At 42.6% G+C, this 27,361-nt stretch overlaps 1 protein-coding gene across 2 annotated transcripts in view; it reads left to right on the forward strand.

The window, feature by feature from the left end:
* The first annotated feature begins 350 nt into the window (after positions 1 to 350).
* The window catches only part of kdm6ba (lysine (K)-specific demethylase 6B, a), a 138,390-nt gene continuing 111,379 nt past the window's right edge, over positions 351 to 27,361 (forward strand). For both annotated transcript variants that reach the window (XM_039822830.1, XM_039822832.1), the window contains exons 1-3: positions 351 to 937; positions 4,190 to 4,381; positions 5,813 to 5,853. The gene's annotated coding sequence lies outside the window, so the exon portion shown is untranslated. The remainder of the gene's footprint in view (positions 938 to 4,189; positions 4,382 to 5,812; positions 5,854 to 27,361) is intronic.

Here is a 27,361-nt window from a genome sequence, read left to right on the forward strand (position 1 = left end):
TAATTTGATTTCCCAACATGCTCTTGCCCTAGTTTTCAGTTTCTTGGGAAATGACAGGGATCCAACAAGACTACCAGACATCTCCAAAACACAACTTTTGATTCCTCAAGTGGCTCTTGGCGCCTTCAGTAACTACCTCCAACCGAGTGATTGACTCTTGAACCAAATAGGTAAAAGGGGAAAACCTGGGGTCCAGTTGTTCTCCATTGTATTGTAGTTAATAAAGGGATTTGGGCAAGTTGTACAGTGGGTTTGCCAGTCACTATGGAGGCGGGGCAGTTAATGTCCGAGACTCTTCCACCGAAAATAAACCTGCATGAGGGAAGAGAGAGAAAAGGAGAGGAGGGAGGAGAAGGAGGAGGAAGGGAAAGAGGCTTTCAACGGGGACAGAAGGGAAAGAGTCTCCGTTTCAATGGAATAAAAACTGCGCAATTTCTTCAAGGACTGCCTGCTCTGATCGCGGTGGACCATTCCTCTCTAGGAAATTGATATCAGTGGGGTTTTTGGATGATTGGGAATCCGTGCTCATTGCAACCCCCGATGCCTTGGCGGTTACAGAAGCTGGCGATTTTTTAACCAGATGGTCTTTCAGAGGAGGAAACGAGCTGTGCAATCATTTAGAAAGGCGATGTCACTGTGCAGAGATGCCAGATCAGTGATGAGTCTATCCGTCATGCCTTGCCCATGGGCGAACACATCAACATTTCCTCAGCCTGGACGGTGATCTATCTGCGTGTACAGTGCTCCCCGTGTCGACGTTTGCACCTAAACGCGTTATGGATGTTGAATGGGGTTTCATGTTTTTGGGAGAGGGCTTTAGGGGGCTGCGTCATCCGTGGCTGGAAAAGAAGATGGACTGCTTTGCAGATTTTCCACTATTACACAGTTTTAACAGTGAGAGTCACCTCCCCAGCAGATTTGGGATTGCACATAAAAGGTAAGCAAAACGCATATGACTATCAGGCATGCATGCTGGCACGTGAGGCTGTACAGGCAGTGTTACCTAATTGCAAATGGGGAACCAATGAGAGTCCATCGAAAACAACCTGAACTAGCCTACAGTATCCTCAACCTGTAGGCTAATAAATCTTAAAAGGACGCGACCAACATTTCAGCAAAAATGTAACCCACTACAAGAAAAGATCACTGGAGAGGATAATTTTAAAAATATTTTGCAGCGCAAAAACACTAGCCTACGCATCTGAAAATAGAAGGCTAATGTGATTTTAAGAGGGTACTTTAATGGTATAATTCCTAATACACTTTAATGGGTACTAACTTAACACGGATAGGGCCGATAAGTTTCGATACTGCAGCAGTTTAATATTGATGTTGGTGATGTCACGTTTTTACGGTAAGGAATGAATAGTTTACGGGAAGGTATGAGTTGGTGATGTCGCAATCGCCTTGTGTTGATCTCGGTTACACGTTTCTAAATGCACAAAAAGGCGATGGATCGTGTCCGTGGGTGTGATATACAACGTGTGGCTGTGATATTGTGCTATTAGGCGTAGAATAGCGGCTTATTGAGTGAAATGCGGGCTCACTGGTGGTGGAGGAAGGAGTGTCGCATTTTCTTTCTGAAATGTCATGTGGTGAAGTTGTGGCGGGTTCTGTACTATTTCCAGGAAGAGCGTTTGAATTTTCTTCTCTTGAATCTTTTTTATTTTTTTTTGTCTCCACCCCTCTCTTTGCTGTGCCAGTAGCACTTATGACATTGTGCCACTAGATGGCGATCCAGGGCAGTGTTTGGTTAGGATTAGACAGACATTCTTTTCTAGACCTGTAATTCGGTGCTTGTTCGTCTGTGGCGGGCGGAGCTTGAAGTTAAAGGCCATCCAGGCGGCCAGCCAGGCCTCTCTATCCCATGTCACACTTTGCGTTTAGATATTAGAATAACGTTAGCAAGTATTGACATCAGGTAGACGTTACTAAATACCATTATGAAGTACTGACCCTCGTCACCTCAGTTTTGGGTCAGCTAACGGTATAGGTGCAGTTTAGTGTCCCAAATTCCCCATACAATGTCCTTACTTATGAACCTGCTAAACCACCTGTGCTGTTTAACAGGCGTTTTATAGTAATTAATCTGCGAGTGACAAATTTGCCGCTCAAAAAGTAATTTATTAAGTTATTTTGTTGCAAATGTGCATTATTTTCAAGCGAACGGTTCTGCTTACCCGGACCCGAGGACCCGGGCTACTCAGACCAACCGTCCGAAGCACTTAGGCGCATGCTGCATAGTATCTACGTCTGGGAGGGATTCTGACTAGAGTCGTTCAGTCACAATCCCACAGATGGTAGCATTTGGAAAATAATAAACTAACCTGTCTCAAATAAGACCCTCATCATTTGGGACACTCAGTTTTTGGATAATAAAACTGCACGTATACCCAGCTTAACACCTGGAGCAGGTAGAGATTTGCAATTTAGCGCAAAGTGGAAGTGATGCAAGTCAGTGCAACATTTGTGCTGTTGTTACATTACAATTTGGGTGCCATTATCACATGATTTAAATTACATTTTAAGAGGTGTTTGAGCAGGCTTTACCACTTTAAAAGGTGACAAAAGTAAATGTCAGAATGAATAATAAATCTTCTCAATTTCTGAGTGTGCTGCTGATGTCCCACAATGCAGTGCAACTCGAAGATCTAGCTACAGCTGCAAAAAGTAAAACTAATTGTGGGCAGGCAATGGCGGGACAGCTCCGGGGAGCCAAAACGGAACATAAATAATTAAAATATTTTTTTGGGGGGGTAATTAGCTTTATTGTATGGCTTCTTGCACTAAATGCAGAAACTTTTACAGCAATGCCTCTGCCCAGGTACGTAGGCCAGTTATGGTCTGAACGGCCCTCAATGTGCGCTAGCTAAGCGGTTGAATTGGCATATTTGTGCCCGCATGTTTCCAGGCTTAGCTAATGCCGAACAGTTGTATTTTACTTTTACTTAAACGAATACATGGTCTGTGTTGCAGGTTAAATTAAACCTTGTTTTACTTGAATAATTACCGGTATTAAGGTTAACGTTACAGTGGCTGCGTTTAAAGTTAAATGCACCGGTAATGCCTCTGCCTGCCTGAAACCGGAAGTGAAACAATATTATATTGCAAAACTTACAGTTCCCCATTATCTAATACCCACATTAATTGTGTCCTTTTCCTCTCTAAAATGGTTTCCTGCTAGCCTGACAAGCCAGACTCACATCAAATTAAATTGGCTGCCACTAGGGTGCCTAGATTTCTAGGCTAGTTTCCTGCCACACCATATGAAATGTAGCCAACACAGATACAATATCATCATTGACAGTGGCACTTCCCTTACAGTGCCTCAACCGGTATCTGCCACTTCAGTTGTAGACACGAAAATAGAGTCCATGTTGCTTAAGGACACCTTAGCCACACACCTGTTTACTGGACAGTACATCCACACATTAGCCTTTTTGAATCCAATGGGGTGCTGGCATTTTGTGAGTCATTTTCCAATTTCTTGTGTATTGCCATACAGTTATACAAAGATGTATGTTGCATTAGTATATTCCCAAAGACGTGCCCAAGTACTGTCCCTTTTCCCCCATCCAGACCTCAGTTGTTAAATGGCAAATACCATCTCTTTCTTGCCTACTGCTCTTTATCTACATCTCCTGTATGATGGATCATTTATTTGAGGAGGGAAATCAAAAAGGTGTTAAGGCTTTTACATACAGTAGATTAACGTAATTTATGTGCTTCATGATAAAAGTAATTACATGCCAACACCGAGGCAGTGTATCCAGTACTTCTCTGATTTTGTACCACTATACTGTATGTAAGCACTACTGTACAAAGCTATGTACAAATTACAAGAGTGTGCATTCTCCCCTAGATGGCGACAAATTTGCAGTCCAACCCGAATCTGTGTGTGACCTTTGGAACAGCTGCTAATTTCTCACAGTGGAGGAAAGCAGACTGTGTTCTCTGAATAGGTTATTGATCAGTTGTATGAATTTGACCAGTAGATAAAACCAACAAATCCAGTGCAGTTCTGGTCCAAGTTGTATCACCTAAATGGCCATGTCGATGTACGTGAGCGACATAGTCTTGAGTACATTTCCATATCGATGAGTGTTGTCAGATAATAATCCTCTACTTGATTACTGTTTTTTTTTCATCCCTGATCAAAAAAGTTAATACATATATTTCTCATTCACAGAGAAGGAGTGAGGATCATGGCCAAGCATTGTTGTGCTATGTTTAAGGAACCACCAGCCCCTGACTGAATTCATAAGTGAATGTCTGACCTACTGTATGCAAGAACGGGCAATTGTTAAATTGCCAGTAAAGCCTGTCAAGATGGACTGCACAGTCTGGGAATGGAAAATTCTGATGCCATTCCTTAGTGATGGTAAGATAGACATTTCGCTTAGATTTCCCCTTGTGAACTATCTACATCTTGTACACTTCCCACAACAACAAAACAAAGACTCACAATCCTAACGACAAAGCACAACATAAAACAATGCACATTTACCCACATATAAACGAAATATGCTCCACCTCTGTATCTTCAGAGTAGGGATCGGCCGATACAGGGTTTTTCAAGGCCGATACCGATTATTAGTAGTTAATGAAACCGATAAACCATATTTGAACCCATATGCATTTTCAGTGAAAATGAAAATGTTAAGTCAAAATTAAGATTTTGGAATGTTGAAAACTTCAACACACTGGGGGTGTTGAACATCTAAAAGTACGGGCTTATTTGCTAACATTAGCTACTGACCGTTACCTTGAAACCATCCCGCAAATAGACGGTACTGTAGGGTGATTTAATGTCGGTGCTCATTTTACACACAGTTTAACAACAAAACAAAACGCTGAGTGAACATTACTAGCTACGTTTTTCATGTTGGTTTTGAGCGTTATGCACCCCCGCTTACCTGGAAAACGGTTTTAAAACGGTAGCTAACGTTGATCCAGCGTGTCAGAGGAATACAGCTTCTCCTGCAGTGGGGAGTCAAAGGCAGAGGGACCGTCACCGCAGCGTCTAATGTCAGCGTTCGCGAACGTCGGCGTTCGCTAACGTCAGCGTTCGCTAACATCAGCGTTCGCTAACGTCAGCCGTTCGCTAACGTCAGCGTTCGCTAACGTCAGCGTTCGCTAACATTAGCTTCTTGTCTCACCTGGGTGCGGATTTCATGTCGTGGCTTTCGTCGCTGTTTGTCACTTTACCTAAGATTGAGAAACAAGTGTACTCGCCCTGTTGTTTATTTGGTTGCCATGACTTCGCGAGTGATGACGTCCTGTCACTATTCCAGTTGCTCACCCCAAGGGGAGAGCGAGCGGATGATAGTTCGCTTGAGTTCAGTAGAGCAGACGGCGCTGTAGAGTCGTGTAATTACGACTTTATGACTTTTCATAAACAGCTCAAGGAGCGGCGGTGCGCGGTGTACATAGCGGAAACCCTGTTGTGCGTCTGCCCTATTTATGATACCTTGGCGGCAGAAATTTTACTGTGGCGGCCTTTTTAATTCATTAACTTCATCGGTTATCAGGCAAATAAAACACGGATACAGATAATCTGCAAACTGCCAAACAAACGGCCCGATAATCAGCCAAGGCCGAGGTTTGTTATTTAGGGTGGACACAGGACTTACTTTTCACCATGGTGTTACATTTACTGAATGTCAAAAAACCACTGTTTCTGTCAACATCACAATTCACTAAAGTAAAGGTCTTTTCCCACAACTGACTTTCAGCCGATAACTGACAGCAGACTGATTGGACTGATCCATATCAGACCCATTTTTTACATATTGTGTGTTTTTTTCTGCAGGGGAGCTATCTGCATTTTGCTGCAAGCACCCACCTGCCCAGGTAAGACTTTTGACCTTTTACCCAGACTTGCACATGGGATGTGCACATGGGATGTGCATGACTTGACTGTTTAGACATGTTGGGATGTCTGCCATTCCTGTTTTGTCTGTCCAGTGGATATGTTTGTCTGAGCTTCTTTTAGAACAATGAAATGTTTAATATCTCAAACTTATTGAAATATCCAGCAAATGGGTACACTATGTTCAGGTGCAAGCTCTGATACAGTTTAGTTCCATCTCCTGTTTAGAGGCATTTTACTGAGAGACATATGAATCACTGCTCACTATAGAAGCTTCACTACTTTTTCCATCTCAACTTCCCCTAATGCCTCAGCAAAAATAAAATAAAACATTTGGGCAAAATCCCCCACTTCAATTGCAACCATTAGAAAGGAAATTCCAACGATTTTGCACTGTATTAGGTTATTGTTTTTAACCATTCTATCTGTAATACTGGCCGATAGTTTGGAGGCCTAAGTTGTGTTTGGGGTAAAGAGGCTGCCTCTGGATTGAACCAGAGTCAATGGCCCAATCCCAAAGTGAGCCCTGAGGACTAAGGACTAAGGACTCACAGACTTAATTGATCTCAGGTACTAAGTGAGTGAGTGTGTGAGGCCACATGGGCTCAGATAGGTAGAAATGGGATCGGGACAGCACTTCACGAGATCACATGTTAACTTGGCGACGTTTAATAACAAAGATGTTGCTGACACTTGCCGGTTTGGGAATTTTCATTTTAAGTTTGTTGCTTTCCACGCGGCCGAGGCCCAGGAGACGGCTGCCTGATTCCAAACTCTTGTTTTACGAGCTGGACAACAGTTCGGTCCTTTCCGTGGTCGTGTGTCGTGTGCTGTTGTTTACCTCATTGACCTTCGTAATTTCCGGATTTCCCTATCGTCTCCGCGGTAAACGTCACAACGCTTTGAACTGTGGGTAATTCCCTTTGGTAAAGTCTGCATCGATGCAGACTCACGGAAAGGGCTCGGTAAGTGTGTACTCAAACCCTCACGCCCTTTGAAATTCCACATTGGGACAACCCTAAGCCCTGACGAATTTCAAGAGAACGCGCACCAAACTCCGTGAGTCTGTGAGTCCGGACTTTGGGATTGGGCCATTGTGACTAATGATTTGTTTTGAGGCCTGAAACTACTACTTGCTACATTTACTGATAGCCACACTAAAAGCTTTCTTCTAATTTCTGTTTGTCCTGCTGTTTGCTTGCTTGAACATTATATGCCATGAACCAGTTGGATTTGTAATATTTTTTCTATATGTGATGTGATCGGTTTCCAGCTGCCACTCTGCTTCCGTGCAACCTGTTGGTTTAGTATCATCCCTTCCTAAAGGCTCTGCAGTGTTGGATTACATTCATGACTTGTTGACTTAACTAATTGTTTAAATGTTTAAAATACACCTCAGTTTTTTGTAGAGATGAGTCGCTCGAGGAGTTGCCATGTTCACCAAAGCTACTAAATTGATTGGGACTGGGGCCAGAGACAAGTACACGCACTTTAATTGAGCTGTACACATTCAACACCTTTACGTATGCACACCTAACATCAGCTCGGTTTCATTTTCACACACAGTCCTCAAACACACTCTGACACACATCTCAAACACTGCCACACCTTTCTCACTCACTGTTTTGAACTCAAAGACACACACACACACACACACACACACACACACACACACACACACACACACACAAACACTGTCTAATGCCAGCGTCTGCGAGGACCCCGCCGAGCCTCACACACCTGGGTTTTTCCATCACTTAGCTTTCTCAGCTTTATTACATACATTTACAGCTGTCCATGAATCAGATCCATTACACACATAAATGCACATGTGCATATACACACAATCCTGCTTAAGACCAAGTAGACACCATTATGCTTGTAGACGGATACATGTGCTCTCATTCAACACACACACACACACACACACACACACACACACACACACACACACACACACACACACACACAAGCACAGTCTGTCTGAGAGAGGAGGGATTGATGGAAAAAGAACAAGATGAGCTCACATCTCACTCACTTGTATTTACCATTACACTTACTGTTACATCCCAGTCTTTACTTCTGTGACAAATCTCTACAACCTTTTGTCCAATACTATTTTTATAGTTTTGAAATGCAGGTACAGCAGGGAGCCCTGCGTTGCTTGTGGTCATTTGTTTAGTGGAGGTCATACATTATCTGTTACACTGACTGTCATGTTGAATGACAGTCAGTGTGTTAATATGTTTGCGAGAGTGTTACTGTACATTTTTTGGTAAAACTATAGCTGTGAGTGATAGCATCAATCAGCATGACAGCACAGTCAATCAGCTTACATCTGTCTCCGGGACACAGAGGTGTGCATAGTGCACACTCTCATGTTGCCTTGGGTCCAAAGATAATGTTAGCTCTGTGCCACAAGGCTTTTATGTTGTTACTATGTCCCTTAAATGTTGTAGGTTTGAATCTAAATAACGTCCTTTTTGTGTAGCATTCCCTCTAGTGTTGTTTCAGAAAATCTACTTTTATACGAATAATAAATCTAAAGCCATGATGACGTCACCGTACTTGACTTGCAGAGCTTGGCAGCACCCTTTACACCAGGGTTTTGATGTTGGCTGGTTGTAAGTGAAATAATTCCATATGCTGCACCTGGGTCCAGTTTTGTCAGACGGTTTATTTGGACAGGGATCTAGTTTAACCGTGGTAGATGAATGACATATGTTCAGCTGCAAAACTTTGCTTTGCAGAGCAGTAGGAGTCCATAGACTACAGTAAGTATTCTGTCCTGCAGATGTTGATATAGGCAGAAACCCACAAATTTAGTTTCAGAAACGAGGACAACATAGAAAGCCGTGAGATATGAAAAATATTGATGATTTAAAAAAAAGTTTCATCTGATTTGATGTAACATTACACTCACTGTTGTACTGCAGTTAATAGTGAAAATTCCAGTTAATTAAGCTTTGAAGTATGACTCGCACTTCACTGGCCCCAGAAATGCCAATACCATAGGTAACATTAGATATCCATTGTTCAGTTTGCATTACGCCCGCTTTCATACAAGCAGGTGACAGTTTGTGATTGTTCCGTGCAGGCTATAGGACAAGACATTAGGATTTGGCATCTGTTTTGCCCATCTGCTTCGTCTACATCCTCCTCCTCCTCCTTTTCTTTCTTCTAAATGCTCCAATCCATGTGCCATGCACATGTGCCACTCACCCTGTGGAGGCAGCATAGAAAATGATTTGCGCTTTCAGACCATTTAGTGAAGTTTTAAGAAAATTCTTATTATTCATTTATTTAATATTAATTTCATTTCATCACACCAGTAATGAAGAATTGTGGATATTTCAGTTATAACAATAATTCCCTTCTTGGCTTTGTTATCTGTCTCCATCTACCGCGGTTACCTGATGTTGAATAAAACCAAAATTCTATAGAATTGTGAAATTGCCTCAGACCCCGAAAATGAAGGGCATGAGATAAAAAGAAAGAGAAATGTTTTGTTTTTTTTGTTTCAAATGAGAAGAGGTTTGAAAGAGGCTATAGAGAGAGATTCAGGAAGAGAGGTGGTGAGAGCTGACTAAGGATGCCAGAGGGGAGGATGGCAGGAAGCAGTGGGTGAGGAGGAGGACTGGAAAGAGAGGGAGCGGGAGAGACTCCTCTTCATTGTCCTCCTCCTCTTCTTCTGTCATCATCAATGGTGTCATTGAGGGAGGAGTGGCATAGGGAGGGAAGGAGGAGAGGTGGAGCTGACATCATCCACCTCCTGGAGATCTGTGAGGGCATATTACCACATTCTCTACAGTCAAACTTTTTACAGTCCCATGTATGCCATTAAAGGGCTTTTAATGTGTTTAAACAACAGCTGGCAGAGAAAAACATCTCATTGAAGAAATGCTGAGTCCATGTAAAGAAAACTGGCACTGAAAAAGAGAACAGAAAGGCAGGGACGGAAGAACAGATAGAGCTCTCAATGTAAGAGGAATGGAAAGATGTGGTGGAAGAAAGAGATGAGCAAAAAGAGACCTCCTCTGCCTATCTGGTTACATAACTTTCCTGCAAAAGAGGGGTTTGGGTTTGTGTGCTTGTTCTTATCTAAGCTTTCTGTGTGTGTGTGTGTGTGTGTGTGTGTGTGTGTGTGTGTGTGTGTGTGTGTGTGTGTGTGTGTGTGGGGTATAGTATAGTGTGTGTATATATAGTCGGACGTGTATTATGAAGTGATTCAGTGTTGATGTGTGCACCTGTGTCCCTACACTAGAGTGCCCAGATGGTGCAAGTTTGCGGTAATTTAAGCAAGTGGGTGGGATAAGCTGTGTGGGGAGATGTGTAAGGGATGCATTGATATAAAAACCTGGAATGCCTTTATTAGTATGATTTTCTTCCATAAGTGAAAGATCAAGAACTTGAATTGTGCTAGGTCCCTTGTAAATCTTTCTCATTTTATATTCTGACATACAGTATGAGGAAACCGTTTAATCAGATTCATAGTAGCATACAAATAGTTTGCTAGTTTGTATTTCAAAGAACATTGCAGAGAGAAAAACAATACAAACTGCAGCCAAACAATAACAATTAAAGTCACAATAAAAGCTATGCTTTCTTGCTAATCTGGTGGAGTAATTCACAAATTAGCACCTACAGAGTTAACATATTAAATTGGTCTAAAATATCACTTGACTTGACTTGTCCACATATGTCTATATATACTCACTAAATGTAGGTTTAATTGTTTAGCTGCTCTGAGTAAGAAACTTAGCTGTGGCAAAGAGAGCACAGGGCGTGAACACTATCTGCCCAAACTATATCCCTTTCTTGAACAAATCCACTGCCAACCCCCCTTCAAAGTGGAAACAAAAAGAATCACTGCAGCTATAGGCTGCCTTGTGTTGTGCTCTCTCACCCTTGGACCCTCCCTTCCAACCATTGCTACCCTTCTTTCTACCACAGCTCTTATTCTGGCTTTCTGACTCTCAGATTTCTCCCCACCCCCCAGCCCTCTACACCCCGTGGCCCCCTTTTGAACCCGTTACCCCCATCCACCCCCTCACCCTCCCTCTCCCCAGGGCAAGCCCACAGCTCCCAGTCCTTTGTGCCTTCCTCCCCCTCCCTCTCCTCCACCTCTGCCTCCCCGTGCCTTTGTGTGTGAGAGGCCAGCAAAGGGAGAGAGGAGAGGCAGGCTGCAGAGGAGGAGAGCGTGAAAGACAGGAGCTAGAAGAGAGGGATCCTGTAGATCACATGTAAAACTAGAGCTTAAAGCCTTTTATTTTTACGTGCTCTTACTTGACTTGTGGATTTGCACATAGAGTGCAAGTGTTGTCAAGGACCTTTCATCCCTTGTTCATATACAGATGGGTGACAAATTAAAGGACAAACTTGAATAAATGAGTGTGAAACATAACAAATGCAGATGCTTCCACACAGGTGCACTGCATGATATAATTAAACGATTAACATCCAATCATGCTCTGTGAAAATAAATGCTGAGCAGGCCCAGTTGATTCTGATTTTGTATTAAGATTGCAAGAGTGGCTTGGTAGCGTTGCATTTCCTCCTACTCATTTCCGGGTTCTCCATCTCTGTGAACAACATGAAATCTAGGAGAGGGTTAACTCTCCTGCTACAGGCCCCCAAAGCACTTTCAAAAATGCAACTTAACTGTATAGTACTGACGTACTGTGAACTTCTACTTCAGAGAAAACAATTGTATTGTATATCATATTTGAAACTAAGCTCCACCTTGAACAGGCGTTAAGTAAATGTAAGTACATTGTACTGATAATGCCTGTCTTTCACTCTTCACTTTAAGTAAACATTTGAATGCAGGACTTGTACTGTGCACTATCAATAATTGTACTTCAGGAAAAAAAAGTTTTAAGTAGGCCTACTTCTTCTACCACTGCCAATACCAATCTTCCTAGTCAGAGAAAGGGTGAAAAGTAAAGGAAGATGCTGTTTTCCTAGGACCCGAATTGAGCATCCTAGCAAAATACTCTAAGTGCATTTAACTTGAGCTTTCATGATGATAGAAAAGGAAGAAGTGAAGCTAGCGTAAGTCCCACTGCAGTTAATAAAAGTGTGTGGACCTTCTTGGTTCACACTGGTTGAGATTCTGAAGCCTCTGTGTTTTTGTTTTATTACCCTCAGCTACATTAGTTTGCATGCCTTACCTCAGAGGGCTAACTTAGCTTGATTACTTTAATAGATTCCTTCCTTTAGATGAGTCTGTTGTGTTTGTGTGTGAAGTATTTCGAGTACAGAGTTCAGCGTGTGAAATCTTTCTCACATGCTGGTCAGATAATCATGAGGGGTCACTGAATGGTTTGATGAGTATGGAAATGATGTGAATCATATGCTATGGCCATCCCAGTTTACAGATCTCAACCCAATGAACACGTATGGGAGATTACCAACATACACCAACATATTGGATAGCACTCCAAACCATCATCAAAACACCAAATGAGGGTATATATTTTGGAAGAATGGTGTTGCAGAGACTTGTACTGTAGAATCAACGCATGAAAGCTGTATTGGCAGCACTTACAGCTTGTACAGCTTGCAAGTGTCTTTGCTAGTTTAAGACCGATGCAGTTGTCAGTTTCCCGTCCAGTGCCCATGTTGTTTTTATAGCAAATGCACAGGTCTGCGCCCATCTTTGCGCCCATGGGCGTGCTGGTCTTACAGGGAGGTGTGTTCAGGTGAATTCTTGGCGTATTGCTATTTTGAGGCAGCAGGAAGTGATCGCGCCATTGACCAACAAAAACCTGGTCTAAAGTCAATAGCGCAGCATTTCATTGTTATTTTAACAGCAAATTAGTAAAGTGCGCCTGGGTTTATGCACAGCGAGTGCACACTATGGTTGTTACACACACACACAGGGAAGCGCAGAAGCACACAAACATGCAAAACATTACAAATAAAAATATTACGGTGCAAATCAGCCATCATAATAGCAATGCGCCAAGGTACAAACGCGCCAGGCTTTTAAAGGGAATGGGAGATGACCCTCTGAGTTTATTGCATGTTTCACCCAAAACACACCAATGAATTAATGAAGACACTAAGTACAACCCTTTTGAACCATGCGCCAAGCGCACAGACCTTTTTTCTCCGCCGTCAAACTAGCAAAAGTGGATTTGGTATGTTGGTTTTTCCTTTCAGTTGTCCCCCATCTGTACATCTGAACAGTAATATATTAGAAACTAGTTCTAGTAATTTAAATTTGATATTAGTTTGATTGGCCTTAAAATAATGTATACTGTACTAGGAATATAAACCAGTCCTTTAAAAAGACAAAAACTACACGAAATAAAGGGGGGTGTAAACGTTAGTTTTCCTTATATGTCATTTTCTATTCTTTTTCCATCAGAGATATTTGTTTTGTCCAATCAAGGCATGATGCAAACATTTAAAAAAACAGAGAAAAATGAAAATTACTGACACAATGTTTGGATGATTTGAGTATTTCAAGTTCACTTTTTATTGAACTTGCACAGCATAGTCCACTTTTAAGCCTTTGGCGCATATGATACTATATGTTGTACCTGCTACAAATATTAGTGATGTTCATATGTTTTATTATAGGTAGGCTATCTGGTGAGAAAGATTAAAGTTCTACTTTAGCCACAGTATAGCTTTTCATAGTTAACTTGACTTGTTTTAGCTTGCATGTGGAGCTTCTGTGTGGACTGTATAGTGATCTCTAATTGTAATATTAAACATGTACAGTACACATACACACACATACAAAATTATTAAAACAGGATGTCAGTGATGACCACAGAAGACTACATACTTTAGATGGTTTGTGATTATTTTGAAGCATACTCACAAGCATGAATGATACACTCACACTCACATTTTCCACATTTGCAGATGGTGTGTACATCTGCACTGACATGTCATGTTTAACTTTAAACACATGCGTTCACGTGGTATTTTAGACGTTAGCACATGCATAGACATGCACAAAAAGGTTTTTAGTGTGCCCTGTATTTGAAGGAACATATTCACTATATTTATGTGTAGGCTATATAGTATGTCCAAGAAGGGCTCAATAGGGGGCGATATAAAGCAGTACAGACAAAGATACAGTTATTATGTACATGACCTTACTGTGTTAGAATAATATATCTTATAACCACCATTTTTAAAAGACATTGTGGGAAAAGGAGTGGCTAATTATGCAGAAGCAATGTTGTGATTATAATGTGATCTTCAATCTTTCTGAAGAGTTGCTTCATTTTTTAGAATTTTTTGCAGGCCCGTATATAATACCTGATATCATTAGACCTAGATGTCAGACCTCCGTTATCACCTGCTTCAAAAAAAGTTCTGAGAGCTGTATCTAAAATCATGTGGCACCCATACAAAATTATTCAGATCCGATTAACACAACTTCACGCTTTGGCACAGGTCATTGAGTTGGACAGTGGCAATGGGCCATCATGTGGCTAAGAGGGCTTAGTTAGTGTATCCATAGTTAACCAAACAAGCTTTCCAGACACTGAAGGCGTCATTCACCTACTAACCTAATCTAAATGTCTCTCAGAGCTGCCAGTAAATAAACAACACACACACACACACACACACACACACACACACACACACACACACACACACACACACACACACACACACACACACACACACACACACGCGTTTATAGAAAGAGTGACGTGTGTGTGTGTGTGTGTGGTGTGGTTAAACCGTAACGGAGCAAGACAAAGATAAAAGCTTGTGTGTGAATGTAAAGAGGAATGTGTTAATAGGCTTGTCTTAGTATGTGTACATGCATTTTGCATTTACTGTCCAAAGACCCACAGCACCACACATGCATTTTTAAAACCCAGGAAACTGAAAAATGGGTCATGCTGGGTGCATTTGTATGTGCATGCTTATCTATGTGTATGTATGGGTGAAATCCACTCGCAGGGAGTGCATTCACAGTAGAAGAGTATATTCCTGGAAAGCCAGCTGCCACTCCTGTTATCACAGTTAAATCGATTAGAGGAGCTTCTGCTCTGAGAGCTGCAACATGCACGTCCACACCGCACCCATTGGTACACACACATTGGAGGATCCCTACTCTTGATTTAATTGAATCTGCCAAAATAAAGTACATCCGATTTCCAACTAATGCAACATTGTAACCATTGCACTTAAAGCTTGTGCCAGTAAAGCTTCATTAGTCACATGCATTGTATATATTGTACCGTTATTATAAAAGCTGCCTGAGACTTAAACAAAACAAGTAAAGCTCAACATAGCAATATTCTAGTAAATAAATAAAGTTTAAATAAAGTCCTAGTTTAGCTTGCCAATCTGGCTATAAAAATACATAGGTTCATTGTTGACATTTCAGAAACATTAAAGCTACATTGTGTAAGAATTTCTCCCATCTAGCGGTGAAATTGTATATGACAACCAACTGAATATTAATTTCTAGCCCCTCCCATTCCGATCGCGTTTTAACTCCTACGGTGGCCATATGCCAAGATTAATCTGGCTTCCAGTACGACTTTGTGATGAGGTTACTTTAGAAAACAATTACAAATTGCATTTAGTTATTTAGTCACTTTAGTCATGTTTGTTATGACCTCTATGTAAAATGAATAATAGTTTTACCCTTTTCGTTATTTTGCTACCATTTCATTGCTAACATCAGCTATCAGGTTCCCAAACGAATTCAGGCTAATGTTAGTAAAGTATCAGTGCTATCGTTATTCTGTATATTGTACGAGATTAATAGTGTAAGGCAATGTTTACAGCGTAGGCTACATATTTTTCTCTGTGAGCAGAGTCAGAGATCAGTTGATGCGACGGACGTGGGAGGGAAAGGTAAAGAAAAACCAAAAGACAGAGCCGGTGGCAGTGGATCGGTGAGACCTCCTAGGCAAAGAAAAACTAAAGAGATGATGAGAGAGTGGAAGCCCTTCAAAGACAAAGGAGAGAAGCAACAGAGGTTTGTGTTTTTAATATATTTCTCTGAGCAGTATTTACAATGTCAATGAAACCGAAATTAGCTCTTAGTTTCTCCATCGTTTACACGCAGCTGTTCTAGCTGTAGCCTAGTCTGTGTTACAACTGCATGACATGAGTTGTCTGCCAAGCAACTATAAATCTTGGAATTTACACAAATGAACTGAATTACCTGTCGAGAAGAAAGCAGGCAACTTCGGCCCCCTTTTTAAAATCCTTGCTCCTTATGAGCTCTTTCCATCTTGGAAAAGCCACTCCAATATTAACTTTGGTCTTGTTGCTTTGCCTGTCGTGTTGTCGTTTTAATTCTCTTTTTCGCTTCTTTGACAACTCCGTTTCATGTCCTCGAGAATAGGTGTGATCCACCAACTTCAACGGGCTTTCAAATCTGCTGGCAGTCGCGAGTAATCTCCCTGTCATTCTTCACGGTGCCACTGAGTGTAAAAGCGCGAAATGCAGAGCTTGAATTTCCAGGTATGTTCCTCATGGCCACTGCCATTTGAGCAACTCCCTCGTATGTATTCTGAATGGCAGATTCTACACTTAAGAAAATACTTTGATTAGTTGGTAGAAGTAATTACACATGAATGAGCACATATTTGTGAATGAACAAAGGTTTTTTTGCTAATAACTCAAAACATTACACAATGGAGCTTTAAACCGTGAAAATGTGTCTTTAGGAATGTCCGACGTGTCGGTCGTTAAATTAATTGCATACAATGTAGCATCCTAATATCTACTTTTACAAACCGTTAATAGAAAACAGCACTTTGCTACTGTTGTACCAATTAACCGCAGCAAAGCAGAAATGTCAGTTAGGCAGCCAGCCTTTCATGTGAGGTGCTGACCTTTCCCAGTGATCATACTAATCATTGATCACTTAGATAAATACAGGTTACCACAAGAGCCTATTATTGTCCCTCCCAAAGCCTTCCTATGGACAGCAGTTACAATTAGGCCCCAGGGTAATTGGCTGACTAATTGCTGTTGGTGGGATACAAACATTGCCTATCATCAAACCCAAGGGGAACCTCTGCTATTACTTTTAATTACCTGCTGTTAAGTTTGACAACTGACCCTGAGTGCTGTTTTTGGAGCTGATGATTGTGTTTCGTCTTGTGGGGGTATACTGGATATCAACCTTCAGTTTGGCCACTGCCACAATGGCCCAGATGGATCGCTTCTGTAGTTACACACACACTCCCAAATAAACACATACATACTGTGGGGTGAACAGACATGCTGGCAGACCCATACATCATGTGTCTGTCTGTAAAGGAGCTGCTATTCATTGTCTCTCCACATACTTATTCTTTAGGAGCTGGCCTGTCTCATACATCTCTCTTCCTCTCTCACTACTTCTCTTTTTTTGTCTTTCTGCCCCCCCTCCATCTCTTTCCTCGTGTCTTTATAGATTTGATACTCTCCCTCTGTCTCTCACACCCTTTTTATATCTCGACTCACTGAGAGAACAAAGAGGACATAGCTAGTTACCTTTTTGTGTGTGTGTGTGTGTGTGTGTGTGTGTGTGTGTGTGTGTGTGTGTGTGTGTGTGTGTGTGTGTGTGTGTGTGTGTGTGTGTGTGTGTGTGTGTGTTTGAAATTTCTGAAGTGCGATGTTGGACTCATCCCACAAAGCTAGTTTCTCCAGTGCCACAGACATCACTTGTTATTAGTGTAAAATGGATTATAGAGGGCTAAGAAGCCTGAACAGACACTTGATATGTAGCCTGCTGTAGCCCTTCAGTTAATATCAGCTCCTATTATGGCAGCTCATACTCCTATGAACAGGGACATACAGTAGAAGTACCAGGAAGATTACATATACTTACACACAAAAAAGTACCAGTTGAACTACATTTTTCAATAGAAATGTGTTTTCAGCGTGCAACTTTTGATCATTTGAGCTGTTATATATTTTTTTATTTCAACCCATCCATCTATCTTCTGTAGTCCTTTATTCCTTTTCAGGGATTTATATATTTTACAGGCACTAGTCAAAGGTGCTCGTCATAGCAATACTGTATGTGTCTCTCTGTATGTGTTTAGAAATTGTTCAAGAATAGTAATCCTGTGCAAAAGATAACTTACTTTTCAGCTTTGAACTTTTAGCTCTCTTGTAATTCAATCCAGTTGTGTTCACCCACTGTTTTGTTGTATTTTTATTATGTAAGCAGAACGTTGAAATTTTGGAATGAACTGACTGACAGCCTGAGTGATAATTTTAGATAATTAGATACACATTATGATACAGCTGTCCTGCATGAGTAATGTAAGTTTACTCACCATAATTGGGGTTGCAATAAACCGAGATGTAAAGAACAGAAAGAGTTGTCAAATATCCTTGTTGTGAAGTAACAGTGTGCAATGCTTTATCCATGAATGCTCCTGATTTAATTTACACTTGATCTATGGTGCGTGTGTAGAGAAAGAGTTATTGAAATTGTCACCAGGTGCTGGGAAGGCAGTCTGCCAGAACAACCTATACAGGACACACTACTTGAGGTCCTTTTCAAACATGACACTAACATAATAATTGCCAGAGTATTTACAGAGTAACTGTACATGTGTGAAAGGTACTTCAGATTGACGCTTGTCCTTCCAACCTTGAGGGTGTATGTGAGTGAGGACTTTGAGGATGATTAACTTTAATATTGGGATGCTGACTGACAGGTGGAGAAATGCCTTCTCCTCATTATGAGTATCAGTGGGTACTGATCAAAGCATTTCCTGGGTTGTCTGTGTAGGATGAACTCTTTTTCCAGCTCTCCAGTGTTCTTCACTGTTTGTAACACTTGGGCACATGCAATTACACATTCACAGGTGTGGAGACACAGCTTAGTTATTAGCATGCCTGCCATGTGAGTTTTGTTTACATATCTGGTGCTTTCAAAGTAATTGCTTTGGCCTGAGCTCATCAAGGGTTGGTCAACTTTGTACTGTATATACGGTATACTGTGTGCGTGTGTCTGTGTGTACATACACTACACAGGCCACATCCCAGGGCCAAGAGCAGGGTTGTGTTGCCATGGTGAAAATGAAATCCAAAATGCAGAGTTGCAAGGAAACCCCTGATTGGCTAAGGACCCATGCATGGGATTGTGATGCATACTGTCAGCTGGCCAATGGGATGCAGGCTGAGCCAGGGCTGTTGCTAAGGGGAGTAGCTTGGAACAGAGTCAGCTGGGTTTTCTCTCTCTCTCTCTCTGCATCTCAGTCAGTTTCTGGCTTGCTTGTCCGTTTTCTCCTGCTGCTCGCTCTGCCTTTGCCCTCATTGACTCCTTCTCCCCCTCCTTCCTGTCTCCCCATCGCTCTCCCCCCAAATGTTTTTTTTTGCACTTCTACACGTGCGAAAGGGGAAAGAGCACATGTTGAAAAATTCACTGAATATTTAATGCAGATTGTTGTGTGGGGCTGGGACCATATCCAAAGAAGCCCTGCACACAAAGTGGTGTGTGTGTTTATCTTCGTGCATTAAGGTTTACATGTTTGTTTCTGTTTGTTTATTTTATTGTGAGTGTTTTTTGAGTACGTGCATCAGTCTGGGCTTTTGTTTCATTTAATTGAATTTATACTCTTTATTTTAATTATTACACACTACGCACAGGCCTGAAATACACACACACATGCTCAGGTCCTTTACATGCACTAATGGAGAGATGTCAGAGTGAGTGGGATGAGCGGTTGGGGGGGGGGTGGTGCCTTGCTCAAGAGCACCTTGGTAGTGCCCAGGAGGTGATCTGGCAACTCTCCAGCTACGGTCCGTATGGGGACTTGAACTGGCGACCCTCCGCTTCCCAACCCCCTACAGACTGAGCTACTGCCACTCACGTTTATGTGAGATTGTCCTCGCCTTTGTGTGTTTAGTTATTTCTTTGTACCTTTCTTTATGTGCTTGTGCTCTCATGTGCACCAATGCTGTCTTTTACCTTTTTAGTGTTTGACTCTTTTTCATCTTTAAGGAGTCTGAAGGGGTGTGTTTAACGTCTGTGGGTTCATATCATGGAGCTCTCCAGGGACTTGGGGCTCTCTAGCTGAAGTGGGGTGTGTTTGAACGCGAGCCAGGTAGAATTGGGTACGCGCCTGGCGTCACGTAGGGCTGAACCCCCTCCACCACCACACACACACACACACACACTCTCTCTAAATGCCCCATACCCAACTGCTGGGTCATTACCACCATTCACTTCACACCATATATCCGTACCCTGCTGAACACAATTGCTGACACCTTGACTACGAGTTTAGTATATTGATGTCATAAACAAATAGTTTGCTATTTAAAACAGGGTCAATTATATTACTATAAGAAACTAATCAAATAGAATAAATACATAACATTGTGAAATATTAAATCCATATTTCTAAATAGTAAATCCTTAGCATCCATATAAAAGTGTAGCCTCCAGGATGTGTTAGTAGATAGACACATACAGTTCAGGATAGCTCGTCTCACGCAATCTGATGACATGTCAATGACATGTTTCAGCTCATTGCTGATGATTCCCATAACACATGGCTTTATGTGCTTTAGTGGTTGCCATGCCAACTCCATGGTAAAACCATGGTGTAAGTTAATAGTCTTGGTTGATTTCTCAGGTTGTTTTTATAGCTTTTCATGCAACCTGGACAGGTTTTCTGATATACATACACAGTATATAAGCTTAAGTTAATGGTGTATTAAAGTCATTACTATAATGTGATTTTGTAGTTTTTGTCATTGCTAATATTTTTCTTACATGAATCAAGGGTTTCAGGATAAAAGAGTGACGTACAGTATGTTGTTCAGATGCTAAAGCTCTGAGACAATTTTGCGATATTTGGAAATGACTTTCCTTGACGCCACTGAAATGAGTTTCTCGCTGTTTAATTTCCCACCTATTGAACATAAAACTAAATAACAGTAGCCTCGGTTGGATCTGTCTGACTTTATTAACGTCACTTTGTTTGCCTCCAATACCATTATGTGTTTTAATGACACTCATTGTGCATAGGAGTAGGCTGAGTTATTGCGTGTGCATCCACTCATGAGAATGTGGGTTAGCATCAGTCACATAGAGTCATCATTAATTATAGGTTTATGACAGAGCTGCTGGATGAGTTGTCAACTGTCCAACTTTGTTTGTGCAGCATTTGATTTGTGCGTGTTGGTCTCTAGGCAGTGCAAGTGGAGTTTAATATCTTGATCAAGCTAGATGAATAAGGAGATCTGTACTGAGTCATGTAATACTCTGTAATAGTCAATGATCAAACTTTGCCAAGAGGCAGCAGCAACACAAAGAATGACCTTTTTGTTCGTTTTTGGAAAGGCAGGAATATACGTACGTCATCCCACAAGTGGACAGAAGCAGTAACAAAGCATCTGCTCTCTACACATTTTTCTGTCTCTCCCCCTCCTGTTTCCTTCCTCCTCTCATTTCCTCCTTCCACACTTCCTGTTTCCTGGCTCTCATCCTCTCTTTGTTCAGCTTTCTCTCTCACGGGTAAATTCTTTTTCCGCTGTCAATTCTTGCTTTTTTTTTTCTACTGTGTGTGTGTGTGTGTGTGTGTGTGTGTGTGTAATGGATCTATTGTGCCGATGGCTGCCAGGGGAATCACTGAAGTAAGGCTTCCTACTTATGAATCAAACTCCGCTAATAGAGCATGGCTGCCTTTGAGATGACATAACGCACACACCGTGGCCATCCCATAGCCCCAAATCATTCATTCATAATAATACTCACAATCAGTTATTCTGAATGAGAGATGGAGGGAGAAGAGGGATGACTGAAAAATTGGGAAAGGGAGGGACAGGGTGGCACTCACTCACTTCATGTGAAAACAAAGCAATTATAGGCATTATCAGTCCTGTGTGTGTGTGTGTGTGTGTGTGTGTGTGTGTGTGTGTGTGTGTGTGTGTGTGTGTGTGTGTGTGTGTGTGTGTGTGTGTGTGTGTGTGTGTGGATGAGATCAAAAGCAGGAGCCCCAGCTGACTCGTAGCTCTCCCGCTGGTTTCATTTGGGTTATCACCATGGTCCTCTTATTGAAATTTTGTGTTTCCTCTGTGCAAAAAAATATTCACATGGAAAAACAGGTTTAACTTGAAATGGAAACACAAATATAAAAACTAACCAGGAATGAGAGCATTTAAGCATGCTTTAGTAAACGTAGGATGGTTTTCAAGAAAACACGTGCACATGTGTGCACGTGTTTTCCACCTCTGTGACAATAGGAAACATTATACACGTGCATGGGCACACACACTCAAAAAGTTTCCCAGTGTGCACTCTTGCAGTCAGTGGGACTTATTGGATCAAGCAGTCAGCCTCTGTGCAGTGGTTTAAAAATAGAAGTAAAGGAAACACACACACACACACACACACACACGTTTACACACTCTCGGTTTGCAGCTCAGAAATATAAGTGAAGTATAAGTCTCCACTGTTTTTCTCTCCTTTTTTCTTTTTCCTTCTCTGCTCGCTGTACACTCCGTCTCAGACAGAAAACAAAAAGAGACAGCAGCAGAGAATAAAGAACAAAGAAGAGGTAAGAGAAAGGACTGAGCAAGAAAGAAAGAAAAGTGTTAACATTAAAGCAAGCATCCGTGGGAATCAGACATGCCAAGTTTGCATCACCGCAGCGCCACGTGTGAGTGATTGGGTCATAGGCACATGCAAGTGTGAGTTTGTGTATTTTATGTTCTTCAGCATGTTGCCATATGCGTTTGAACAGCAGAGTTGGCATATATTGAAATGTCTGTGGTAGATAGTTAGAATTTGGATGATGGAATTTAGAGAGAGGTGGAGGAGTGATAAAGAAGTAGAAATTTAATGTCAGACGATGAGAGAGAGACAGAGGCAGGAGAGGGGGAGGAGAAAGATGAAAGGGAAGGAGAGAGAGGGGAGATGATTATGCAGTTTAAGATAATGCTGGCTTTGAAGAGAGAAGAGGAAGATACATTTTTATTTCATCAATTGCACTCTTTCTATGTATTCCTCCATTTAGTTCTTTCACTAAGCGAAACTGCACATGAATGAGACAACATGAAGTAAATAGATTAGACGCTGTTTGCATTAAGTGAGAGAAATACTGAGGTTTAAAGTTCATTCCTGACTAGGCAGTTAAGAAAACAGTCTAACCACAAGTCCAACTAGTAGCTGCTCTGGAGCCTTTGATCATCTACACTTCCACTGCAACTGGACAAACCTCATCTGCTGATGTGATATGATTGAAAGCTCAAACCACAAAAACATCAAATGAAGAAGGCATTAATTGCTAAAGGCAGGGAGTAAACACACTCTTAAACCATAGAAATGCAAAGAATTACAGTACATAATTACCAAATTAAGTTAAGTTTCACTTCTGCCTCTTTGCTCAAACTCTCGCACATTCATACATGTACACTTTCTTTCTCTCTCTCTTGCTCTTTCTCTTTTCAAGAGGTCAATTAAATGTCTTTTTAAAAGTCAGAATCATGAGGTTGAGTTTCCATCCCAAATAGAGACACCCCATCACAAAAGCCTGGCAGTGTCCGACCCCTGTTACCCTGGTTAGATGAGTGTTGGCCAATATAAACAAACTGCTAATGCAGGCTTGACCAGTGTCACTGTATCAGTCTGAACGGAGCAGAAGTGACTATAAAAATGTAGTATGTATGGCCATGGAACTAACACAAAGCCTGTTACTCCCAATTTCTAAAATGTTTTGGAAATTTAAAGGTTCTTTTTAAACAGCAACTGTTGGTCCCAAAATGAGTTGAACAAGCCTTGACATTAAATGCATTAAATGCTCATCCTCCCTTCTTTATATTGTTCCTGCAGTAAGCATCACTCCACTGCTGGATGTTTTAAATTCAAAAAGCCACCAAAAGTTACCTTTTTTCTATGAGTCTGTTTTGTCATTATCCATCCATCCATCTTCGTCCGCTTATCCAGTATCGGGTCACGGGGGTAGCAGCTCCAGCAGGGGACCCCAAACTTCCCTTTCCCGAGCCACATTAACCAGCTCCGACTGGGGGATCCCGAGGCGTTCCCAGGCCAGGTTGGAGATATAATCCCTCCATCTTGTCCTGGGTCTTCCCCGAGGCCTCTTCCCAGCTGGACGTGCCTGGAACACCTCCCTAGGGAGGCGCCCAGGGGGCATCCTTACCAGATGCCCAAACCACCTCAACTGGCTCCTTTCGACGCGAAGGAGCAGCGGCTCTACTCCGAGCTCCTCACGGATGACTGAGCTTCTCACCTTATCTCTAAGGGAGACGCCAGCCACCCTCCTGAGGAAACCCATTTCAGCCGCTTGTACCTTGGATCTTGTTCTTTCGGTCATGACCCAGCCTTCATGACCATAGGTGAGGGTAGGAACAAAAACTGACCGGTAGATTGAGAGCTTTGCCTTCTGGCTCAGCTCTCTTTTCGTCACAACCGTGCGATAAATTGAATGTATAATGTAATACCGCCCGCTGCGCCGATTCTCCGACCAATCTCCCGCTCCATTGTCCCCTCACTCGCGAACAAGACACCAAGGTACTTGAACTCCTTCACTTGGGGTAAGGACTCATTCCCTACCTGGAGTAGGCACTCCATCGGTTTCCTGCTGAGAACCATGGCCTCCGATTTAGAGGTGCTGATCCTCATCTCAACCGCTTCACACTCGCCTGCGAACCGATCCAGTGAGTGCTGAAGGTCACAGGCTGATGATGCCATCAGGACCACATCATCTGCAAAAAGCAGCGATGAGATCCCCAGCCCACCGAACTGCAACCCCTCTCCCACCCCGACTACGCACCCTGTCCATATCCGCCAAAATACTACAAACAGGATTGGTGACAAAGCGCAGCCCTGGCGGAGGCCAACCCTCACCTGAAACGAGTCCGACTTACTGCCGAGAACCCGGACACAGCTCTCGCTTTGGTAGTACAGAGATTGGATGGCCCTGAGAAGGGACCCCCTCACCCCATACTCCCGCAGCACCTCCCACAGTATCTGGGTCATACGGACCCGGTCATACGCCTTCTCCAGATCCACAAAACACATGTAGACTGGTTGGGCATACTCCCAGGCTCCCTCCAGGATCCTTGCGAGAGTAAAGATCTGGTCCGTTGTTCCACGACCAGGACGGAATCCGCATTGTTCCTCCTCAACCTGAGGTTCGACTATCGACCGAACCCTCCTTTCCAGCACCTTGGAGTAGACTTTACCGGGGAGGCTGAGAAGTGTGATACCCCTGTAATTGGCACACACCCTCTGGTCCCCCTTTTTGAAAAGGGGAACCACCACCCCGGTCTGCCACTCCTTAGGCACCGTCCCAGACTTCCACGCAATGTTGAAGAGGCGTGTCAACCAAGACAACCCCTCCACACCCAGAGCCTTAAGCATTTCTGGACGGATCTCCTCAATCCCTGGGGCTTTGCCACTGTGGAGTTGTTTAAAGCCCATGTTGCAAGATTTATTTTCTAACGATTTTTTGCAATTTGCTTGTTGGTAATAAACATTTAAACTGTTACCCAACAACATCAAATACAATGGATATCACAAAACGGAATAAAATACGAAAAAGTAGTACTTTTTTACAGTGGTTTCTCCTTTCCCCCACAATGCATTGCATGACGTCACGTTGGGGAGACGACAGGCGAAAGCCCCGTCTCGGTTTACTGTCCCGGTCACGGTTTCTGCCGCTGGTGTGGCAAAATATGGCTTTTGGTCTCGACCGAGTCAATGTGTCTTTATTATGTGTACAATAATATTGGGGGGGAAGTGAAAGGCAGCTTGGACGGGGATGCTATTCGGCTGGTCATAAGTTTAAACAGCTAGCTAACGCTACGCCGACGTTTGCTAACGTTAGCGCAACAGCGTTAGCTTAGACTGCTAGTTAAATACCGGTATTACAACTGCATTCGGAGCTGCGTCCACGTTGTCAACACAAGACATGTGGCGTTAGTGCTCCTTTTGTGCCATACTTTTATTGAATGAAATATTAAGCTTCGCTCCTACGAAATAGGTGTTTTTTCTAAGATTACACACAAAGCTAACTGGCTATAGTTCGCCTGTACGTATGCTAGCGGGATTAGCTAACGTTGCGTAGCCAGCCAGCAACTTCGGCAATCGTCAGTAGTTTCGGCGAGCTAACCGCGGCAGTATGTTGCCCACAATCAACCTCTGCTGCTAAAAGCAGTCAATCTGCAGTGATGTTTGAAATGGAGACACATGGATGTGTTAGCTGTCGAGGTTAGCTCGCCGAAGCTGCTTGCTGGCTTTGCAACGTTAGCTAATGTCCGCTAGCATACGTACAGGCTAACTATAGCCAGTTAGCTTTGTGTGTAACTAACAAAAATCACACCATCTCCGAGGAGAGCGAAGTTTAACTTTTCATTCAATAAAGTTATGGTACAAAAGGAGCACTAACGCCACAGGTCTTAGGTTAAAAACGTGGACGCAGATATAGAAACTTCAAAGGCAGTTGTAATATTTACCTAGCCGGCTAGGCTAACGCTGTTGCGTAACGTTAGCGAAACGTCGGCGTAGCGTTAGCTAGCTGTCTAAACTTGAGAAAAGTTGAACAGCATCCCCGTAAAAAATAAACACCAGGCAAATATGTTGTTACTGGAGCTAGTAGGCTACCATCAAAACGTGAGATATCTAATCATGATATCAATCATATCTATGTGTTTACAACCATCGGGGGATTTCACAGGTGGGACTGGCAAGTTAGCCCATAGCTAGCATGATGCCTTGTATTTTCTAGATCTAGTTAAGTTTACCGGTACTTATCTGAACTAACGACATGATCACTGTCACTAGATATAAATAAAACATTGACTTTCACTTGGTGCTATTCACGGACAGTAAAAACCCCTCTTCCTCATCCCAGTCAGTCACCATAGTTCTAGTACTAGGCTGATACACGTCTCCCCAACGTGACGTCATCACCGAATTGCGGAAGAAAAAACACTAATACCAAAAACCTGACAAAAATGACAAAAACTCGCATTTAACACTATTTGGAGACATTTTTAACAATGATATACATATATTGAGTGCTATATGTACCTGTTAATCAACAGTGGTGGTTAACTTGCAACATGGGCTTTAACTACCTCAGCAACTTCCACCAGGGAAATTGACGACAATCCCCCATCATCCTCCAGCTCTGCCTCTACCATAGAGGGCGTATTAGTCGGATTTAGGAGTTCCTCGAAGTGCTCCTTCCACCGCCCTATTACCTCCTCAGTTGAGGTCAACAGCGTCCCATCCTTACTGTACACAGCTTGGATGGTTCCCCGCTTCCCTCTCTTGTGGTGGCGAACGGTTTTCCAGAAGCACCTTGGTGCCGACCGAAAGTCCTTCTCCATGTCTTCTCCGAACTTCTCCCACACCCGCTGCTTTGCCTCTTTCACGGCAGAGGCTGCAGCCCTTCGGGCCCCTCGGTACCTTGCAACTGCCTCCGGAGTCCTCTGGGATAACATATCCCGAAAAGACTCCTCCTTCAGTCGGACAGCTTCCCTGACCACCGGCGTCCACCACGGTGTTCG

This window comes from Perca fluviatilis, chromosome 14, assembly GCF_010015445.1.
Source record: "Perca fluviatilis chromosome 14, GENO_Pfluv_1.0, whole genome shotgun sequence".
NCBI classification, from domain to species: Eukaryota; Metazoa; Chordata; class Actinopteri; order Perciformes; family Percidae; genus Perca; species Perca fluviatilis.